General features: G+C 38.4%; 1 non-coding gene across 1 annotated transcript; it reads left to right on the plus strand.

Moving 5' to 3' along the window:
• Nucleotides 1-3740: 3740 nt before the first annotated feature.
• Nucleotides 3741-3847, plus strand: LOC123232640. Its single transcript, XR_006505169.1, has one exon. It is a non-coding gene; the product is annotated as a U6 spliceosomal RNA (small nuclear RNA).
• Nucleotides 3848-9436: the final 5589 nt, after the last annotated feature.

Consider the following 9436-nt stretch of genomic DNA (forward strand, 5'->3'; position numbering starts at 1 on the left):
TTGGGTCCTGATTTGTAGTATTTTCCTATTTCCAAATTATAAATGCACACTCTGAGCATTTAACACTTTTTCCTGAGCTCATTTGAGCTGGCTCCAGCACACATAGGGCCTTTACAAAATACTATTAATTTCCATATTGTTCAAGAGCTGTGTCCTAGGAGTTTGCTGGGGAGAAACTCAGAAGCATGATGTCTGAGCCTCCTTAAATCACTAGAGAGTTTTGTATAACTGGAACATGAACTAAAAGAACTTTAGCTCATTTTCTGTGTATCGCAAACATCTACCTGGGGGAGAGTATAAAGATGGTGCAAAGGGAAGGATAAAAATGTATTTACACTTCTTTGTTCCTTAGGAATATGGAGAACATTTACATTCTATAGAATTATAAAATGGTTAGCCATTGGTAGGCTGAAGGGTCAGCCACACTACTAGGTAACCTTTAAAAAGAAGGTATGCCAGCTCTGAAATTAGTCATGAGGGTGATCTGTTAGTCAAGGGAAGAGAGTCAGCCCTGGCAGTTAAGAAGGATATAAGTTCTGGTGAAAGTACTCAGTTCTTGAGGAACAATTTTTCTTTTCTTTTTTCTTTCCTTGTCTTACAGAGTGAAATGAGAAAGAGAAGAGATTTTCTTTCTTACCCAAGAAACTGTGTTCATTGGAACATAGGGGCTCATGAGCTACATATTATGTATATATAGTATATACATATGTAAATATATATGTATATATGGGTGTTTGTGTGTTTATATATACATGTATGCATCCATATGTATATACATATTTATGTATATTGATATAGAAAACCTTCTTAGATTTATTTTATTTATTTGTTTGTTTGTTTATTTTTTATTTATTTAGCATAAACCCTTACCTTCTATCTTGGAGTCAATACTGTGTATTGGCTCCAAGGAAGAAGTGTGCTAAGGCTGGGCAATGGGGGTCAAGTGACTTGCCCAGGGTCACATGGTTGGGAAGTGTCTGAGACCAGATTTGAACCTAGGACCTTCCATCTCTAGGCCTGACTCTCAATACACTGAGCTACCCAGCTGCCCCCCTTAGATTTATTTTAAATAGCTATTTATATTAAAAAATGGGAAGCCATAGATTTCTGAGTAGGGAATCTACTATGTTAGAAGATTTTCCTATTAGATTATTTTCTAGATATAGCTAAGAGGGATGGGACCCTGGACAAGTACATTTTGATCACAGGAAAGAGTAGAGAAAAAAGGTCTAGATGAGAAAAAGCTAAGCTTAAATGCAACCACTAAAAGAGTACCATTGGCAGTAGATGGGCAGAAATATCAAGATGGCCTCAAACCAAGCCTGTTTATAGCCCATTGCTATCTCAGTTTTAATAGTTCATGCTAATTTTCCCCCTTCCTTGAAGATACACATGGCTTCAATTGGGATGATTCCCAGGATTTGCACAATGGGGCCATTGCCCTAGAACCTGTACCTAGAGAGAGGATGGCAAAAGCAAGCTAGCTTCAAACATAAAAGGAAATAGAGAACATCTCGTGACTTTTAAGTAGAATTAGAATCAACATGTAAAATATAGTGGGAATCTTGGTGGTTCTCTTATTGCTCCCTTAGATTGCTAGCTGTCCTTTTGTGATGACTTCTCTACACTCCCATAGTTCCTGTGTTCACATTTTAAGTTCTTCAACCCATCCCACCTTGACTTTTTCTTTCTTTTTTATTTGATCTGAACAGCAAATGAAATTAATATTTTCAATATACATAGCATAATAGAATAAGAGGATGGAATATGAAATGGTATATTTCTATTATTTATAGTTTTTCTTTTAAATATATCACTTTCCAAACTGTCCTACTTGTCTGTGATTTTTTTTTTTTGGTCTTTCTTTTGTTCTCCTCTGAGAATTTTAAGTGATACTTACTTTCCAGAATACGAGAACCTTGTATTTTCCTTTCCCCAGAATAATCAGATTATCTACCCTTGTCTCCCACTCCCCAGAATCACAGAATGGTAAACTGAATGTGATTTGGGGCAATTCATAAAAATCTATCTGCCTCAGTTTCCAAATTTGTAAAATTAAGAAGATAGACCAAATTCACCTCTCTGAGAGCTCTTCCAACTGTAAAAATTCTGTGTGTTGAATTGGATAGAATGCTGGATCTAGAATCCAAAAGAATTTTGTTCAAATTCTCTTTCAATACTTCAGTTCTGAGCAATCATTTAACTTCTCTGAACCTCAGTTTTATCATCCGTAATGGATATCATCCAAAATAGGGATAATCCTGTCATTAGTTGAGTCCTCCAGGTCATTCACTTTGCAAATTTTGTTAGCCAAGGTTGCCCTGAATGTCCATCATAATCAACTTTCACGGATGCATCCACAATAGAAGGGAGTAAAAGAGCTCAAACTATCTTAGGGCTGGTTTGAGCCTCCATAATAAACCCTGTAGAGTTTGAAACATGTTACTTAAGTTAAAAAAAAGTTCTAATGAAGAAATGGATATCGAGCTAAAGTAGTGAATTATAAGAATCAGATGTTTAATTTTTTTTCTTCTTCAGCTGGGTCTTGCCTTGAATTCTGCTTTAGTTTCTATATCTCTCTTTCCATGGATTTATAGACTTCATAACCTGACTCCTTCCTACTTTTGTAGTTTTCTTATGAATTCTATACTCCATCTAAACTGGCTTATTTGCTGTTCCTCTAACACAGTGGTTCTCAAAATATACCAGGACTCTTGGGGGTTCTGAGGTCCTATCAAGGACCTATGAGGTTGAAATTATTTTCTTAATAATAATAACACATTTTAATATATAATACTGTAAATATCAATATAACCTACATAAACAAAAGCTCTTTGGGAGGTCCTCAATCATTTTTAGGATAGTAAAGGGATCCTAAAACCACAAAGTTTGAGAACCCCAACCATAACTCAATATTATGTCTCTTGATTCTCTGCCTTAACAGCAACTGTCCCTGTGCCTGGAATGCTCTTCCTCTTTACCATTATTTGATTTTTAGTCTCTTTGATTTCTTCAAGGCTCAGCACAAATGACATCTTTGGGAAGAGGTCTTTTGGATTCCACAAGCTGCTAGTATCTTCCCTTCTCAGATTACCTTTCCTCTTCTCTGTTTATATCTTGCATTACCCATATATGTACCTCCTGTCTACTCCACAGAAGGTAAGTTCCTTGAATGATAGGATTGTATTTGCCTTTTCTCTTTTTTCTAGCCTAAACATTTAATAAATGCTTGTCAATGGACTGACTAATTGACTTCAAGGTGAACTCAGTGTTCTCTCTCAGGGATATAAAGAAGTCACTAGAAAGTTTTTAATAAAGGAATCAGACTGGAATGATCTTGAGTATCATTTTATTAGTGTGATAAAGGAAATCAAAATCAAGTGAATAATATGTAGGAATTAATGGGACTTGGATCAGAGCACTAGAAGTGAAAGTAAGTTTGTTTAGAGTTATGTGATTTGGCTAGTTGATAAATGTCAAAGGGACCACCTTGTAGGTGGATTGGCACAACCTCCTCTTAACTGATCTTTCTGGTTAGGGATAACTTGTGGATAGTAGCAAACTCACTGAAATTGCCAGAGAACAGGATTAGGACTTGGAGGTGAAAATTATGGGGAACGAGATGTCAGTCTACTCAACATAAGAAAGAATTTAATAATTTAACTAAATAAACATTTATTAAGCCTACTATTTTCCAGGTGCAAACTGGGCTTGAGGTGACACAGACTTAAAAAAAAAGAGTGCTTGCTTCGGCAGCACATATACTAAAATTGGAAGGATACAGAGAAGATTAGCATGGCCCCTGCACAAGGATGATAGGCAAATTTGTGAAGAGTTCCATATTTTTAAACCAGTAGAAATGTGCATCAGCTATGGGGGTGGGGCTGAAAGGGGGGTGAAGGGGAAAGTAAAAACATGAATTATGTAACCATGGAAAATTTTTCTAAAAAAAATAAAAAAAGAAAAGAAAAGAAAAACATCTCTGCACTCAAAAAGCTTAGCCCAGTGTCTAGCACTTAGTAGGTGTTACTTACTGACTTGATTGTAGAGGGGAGGGGTAGACAGGGACAATGGGCACATGAAGAAATACATGCAAGATAAATGCAATAGAATTGAGGTGAGGGACACTAATAGTTCTGAAGCTTTTAGGCCTTTTGAGGTAGGGTGATGCTTGAGATGAATGTTGGAAGAAGCCAGATAGTTATTCAGACTTGTATAAGAATGAAATACACTGGCTCATCAGATAGTGGATTCCTCTTGAAATGTTCAAGAAGAGACAGAATGACAACTTTCTCTTTTTTTTCCCAAACCCTTACTTTTTATCTTAGAATCAATACCCTAGTTTTGTTCCAAGCCAGAAGGGCAATAAGGGCTAGGCAATGGGGTTTAAGTGACTTATCCAGGGTAAGACACTTATATAGCAAGTATCTGAGGTCATATTTGAACCCAGGACCTCCTGTCTCTAGACCTGGCTCTCTATCCACTGAGCCACATAGCTGCCTTGCAGGATGACAATTTCTTAAGGCAGCTGTGGTAGCTGGATGACCACTTACTTATCAAGGAAGGCATGTCTTGGTCAGGTATGGGTTGAACTAACTCAATCTAAAATACCATCTCTAAGATTATTTGACTTCTTGCCTAAGGACATCTTGTTTTAATAAGAATTTAATTAATTTTGTCAGGCTGCTTCCAGACCTATAATACCTAAGAAGAATCAGCTTGAAAGGAGGAATTGGTTATGAGTGACTAGATATGTGAAAAGAACACAAATATTTATATAATTTCACAAGACTCTATTTCCCCAGGGTGAGGGTTCTTAAAATGGTGGCCACAAATTTGGCATTTAAAAAAATATTTTGAAAACTATTTTCAGTTTAATTCATTTTCTTTGTAATACTATGCATTTTATTTTTGTGTGTGAAAGCATTTTGAGGACTGGGTCCAGAATCCAGAGTCCAGAGGACCCTGATACCAAAAATATTAAAAATCTGTGGGGTGTGTTGTGTGTGTGTGTGTGTGTGTGCACGTGTGTGCATGTGTGTGTGTGTGTGCTGTCCCGAGCTATCTCACCTCTTATGTTTGAGTTGACATATTTTGCCCAAATGTGATTTTCCCCTTTGCCTCTCTGAGAGTCAATAACACCACTTGGGGACCTGCTCGCAACTGATTATTTGCTTTTCCTTCTCCTTACTCATTCTGACTCACCTATATGTGTTTTTGCAGAAGGAGAAACTTGGTTTTGCTCCATGTGGCTTGGCTGAAATGCCCCCTCCAGTTTTCCTTGTTTGCTCTTCTTGGCAAAGCAGACATAAAATAACAAAGCCTGCTCATGGCAATGGTGTATGTAGGTGTCCGGTACGTGACTACCTTTTTCCAATCAGGAGGTTTCTTTGGCAAGCAGCCGGATTAATTCTCCCAAATCTCTCTGACCCCCACAGCTGGTATAAAAGCTAATTTGCATCAAATTACTTAAGATTATCTATTAACCTCCCTGGAAAGCTCCTACCTCCTTCTGGTGCCTGATTTTTGGCAAAGACATATCTTTTTTCCAGAACATGTGTTTTAAAACACTTTTAAACAGAATAGTTTTGAAACAGTGGTTTCCTTCCCAACCCCAAAACATGGCCATTCTGTAGAAGTCAAAAGATTTTATGACTAGGCTTTACACTTCAGTCCATCAAAACTTAAGGGCTTACCCTAACCTATTCTGTATGAATAATAACTTCCACCGATAATAATGTTCTAATGACAAGACTTCTTGTTGTACTGACCAAAACCTACTCTTTAAGTTATATTGTGAACACCAGTGTGCATGTGGAGAACCACAGAAATAATGCTGCTACTCTTGTATTTGGAAAACAATTTTACTTCCATCATGCTTGTGAAAATGTTATAAGCATAACTGGGAGAAAGTCAATATAATCCCCCAATCAACTTTGGCTAGAGCATACACCATACAAAAACTAGGAGAAGGGACTCTTTAAGTTCTGCATGAGATGTTTTAGGAACTGGATCTCTTCTGGTAATAGATTTGCCCTGTTCCTTTCTTATGTGCCGTGTCTGCTGACCCAACGCTTAAAAGACTTGGTACTTTGCAATGACACAAAAATCCCTTGGGCCACATGACAACAGCATGGGGAGGTGGTTGCATCCTAGATGACGGAACATTAAAGAAGAACAAGCCACTTACTCAGTAGACCTTAAAAACATCATCTGGTATTCTTTCTCCAAAAACTGTAAAATACAGCTCTCTCTCTCTCTCTCTCTCTCTCTCTCTCTCTCTCTCTCTCTCTCTCTCTCTCTCTCTCTCTCTCTCTCTCTCTCTCTCTCCCTCTCCTTCTCTCCTTCTCGCTTTCTCTCCTTCTCTCTTTCTCTCCTTCTCTCCCTCCTTCTTACCTCCCTCCCTGGTTTCCTTTAAGTCTAAACTAAAATCCTACCTTCTATAGGAAGCCTTCCCCAACCCTTCTGAATTCCATGGCTTTCTCTTTTTAAATTATTTCTTCTTCATCCTGGATATAGCTTGCTTTGTATACACTGGTTTGGATGTTGCCTCCCCCCATTAAACTATAAACTCTTTATTACAGGGAATACAATTTTTGTTTGGACTTATTGGTATGGTCAGAGAACCTTCATTTATTGGGCTTTCATTTATTTTGCTTTTTTTCACATATGAAATAGTAAATCTCTAGTATGTGTGGCTCTCTTTTCTTTTGGAGGAAATAATAACTTTAGCTTGTTACTGTCAAAGCTGTCCTGTTTGTTTGTGATTCTTTCTAGACTCCCTTCTGTTCTCTTTATCTTCTTTTCTTTTTTGGCCATCATATCTTCCTTCCATCTTCTCTCTTTGTGTCTCTGTCTCTGTCCCTGTCTCTAATTTTGCCTATCTCATCTTGCTTTCTATCTCTGTCTCTGCCAGTTTCTTTCTTTTTCCTACTACCCCTCCTCCTCCTCTTCCCCACATTGGGAAAAAAGAAAAAGGAAAAGAAAGTTTGGCAACAAATACACATAATCAAACAAAACAAATCCCAATCCCATTGCTGTTCTTGGAATAAGTTTGAGGTAAGTGTGAGAAATACCTTGTCCGAAAGGAGTATTGAAGTCTGCCTTCTATGCTACTAAGTCAAATACTTTCCCAACCTAGTAGGATCTTAATCTCTAATTCGGTTTTTAAACCCTTACCCACTATCTTAGAATAGATACTAAGTATTTGCTCAAAGACAGAAGAGCAGCAAGGGCTAGGTAACTGGGATTAAGTGACTTGCCCAGGGTCACACAGCTAGGAAATAAATGTCTGAGGCCAAATTTGAGCCCAGGTCCTCCCTACTTCAGTGTTGGCTCTCTAGCCACTGACACACCTAGCTGCTTTTTTCTTAGAGAGGCAGTTGTATTTGGTCAGGTATAGAATATCATCAGGGTCTGCCTCTTGGGTTTTCATGAAAGAAAACATCTCTAAATATTGGATCATTGTATTGTCAAGGCAAGTGACTCAATCTATTTTTATGTTTCTCAAATTGAAAAAGAATTCAGGTCTATACATGTAAATATTGCACATATTTTTATTTCATACTCTTCCCCCTCCCCCCAGATCTCTTGATCTTTTGTCTTCAAATTTCCCCATATTCATTAGTACCAGAATAAGTGGATCAGATTCTTCAGTTTAAGTGAGTATTTGACAGCTAGATAATAAGAGCTCTCTGAAGGGAGAAATACCCAATAGTTTCCCTCTTTCTCAATTCTTTCTATTCTAAAATATGCTTGTATGCTTGAGTCTAAAATGAATATTGTATAGTAATTAGTAAAGGCTAAGTTTTTTTTCCTTAATACTTGCTGCAGAGGGAGTGGAACAATTGGTCCAGACTAGAGCTAAGACAGTTTCTGCGATAATAGTAGACAGGATGAGTAGGTGGCATGGGTTATCTAGGTGGTGAGGGTGTAGGGTAGGGCTAGTGTGAAGACTTGAAATGATTAATACTGATTGATTGTTGGGATGGTGGACTGTATGGAAAGGGAAGGATGTAACTGAAAGGAGAGGCAAAGGTTTTGGACATAGACTCATCTACTTCAAAATTTGGTCCATTACAATGGATGTAAGACTCTGCACTGGGAAATGTAGGTGTGCTAAGGGAGGCTTCTGAGAGAGAGGGGGGGGAGAAGAGGAGGGAGGGGGAGAGGGAGAGGGAGAGGCAGAGGCATATGGAGAGGGAGAGGGAGAGGGATGCTAGATTCCTCAAGGGAGGCTCACTTGGTTAAATTAGTCAGACTACTATCATGGTTCAGTTTCCAAGTCAGCTCAACAAATGGAAATGCTAAATGGTCCACAAAATCCCATCTCTCATTCTGGTTAGCTATCCAATAAATTTGTGACCTTGTTCACACAGGGAAATCACCATTACCAAACATGTAATAAGTAACTCTTGTGTACAGAACAATGGGCAGAATATTGGGGAAAAGAGAAAGTTTAGGTAAAACGTAATCCCTGCCAACATGGAGTTTACAGTCTAGAAAGGGGATAAGAAAAATGGACAGGTAATGATAATATGAAAATATAAGGGCTTTGGAGAGCTACAACATAAAGGATTATGTGAGATATAAGGGGGATATTTTCAAATGAGGGATATTAATGAGATATTATTTTCAAATACCCATTTGGGAGGTATGGGTGAAGAAAATGAAGGAAGAACTAAGAGAACAGACAAGAGGAGAAAAAAGGGATAGGGCTGATGATACTTTATTTACTGCTGAAGCAGCCCCAGCCTTGCAAAGGGGCATCCTCAAAGGAAGCCACACTCTCATTGCTGAACTACTATTCATTTCAGTCTAACAGGACAGAAAGCCTGAGGAAAGCTTTCTAAGACTTGGGTTTGGGGGAATAGTGTTTCATCTTATGACACAAGCTTGGAGGCTGGGAATTGGGGGTGGGTGAGGAATAAAACAAGAAAACAACTTTTTTTTATTCCCCCACCCAATTCCCATCAGAAGAGGAAATGGAGTTATAGGAAGAGACAGAAAGGTGATCTTTCCAGGATGATATTATTTGCTGGTCCCTGACAGGAAATGCAATTGAAACTTTAGGAAGCAAGGGAAACCTGACTATAGGAAAGAAAGCTACAGGGGTTGAAGGAGGGAGGGCAAAGAGATAGGAAGCAGGGAAACAAGGAAACAAGGTCACATTTCTTTTGGCAGTGAAATCATTTAAAACTACAGTTATGTCCCAAAAGTTTCCAAGGAGGCTCCCCTACCCGTTTCCAACCTCCATTTGGGATTTGAAACCTACAGGAAACAAAGCTCCTTCCCATGACCTTTTTTCTTCCTCTCTAAGTTAAATTTGGAGAAGAGAGCTGGTAGGATGCAGCACTAAGGACTGTGACAGAGACTGAAGGAGTGTGACTCAAGTCAATGACTCTTGTTCTGTCAGAATCTGGCTGGGAGACTGTGG

The sequence above is a fragment of the Gracilinanus agilis genome, chromosome 1 (genome assembly GCF_016433145.1).
Source record: "Gracilinanus agilis isolate LMUSP501 chromosome 1, AgileGrace, whole genome shotgun sequence".
Lineage (NCBI taxonomy): Eukaryota > Metazoa > Chordata > Mammalia > Didelphimorphia > Didelphidae > Gracilinanus > Gracilinanus agilis.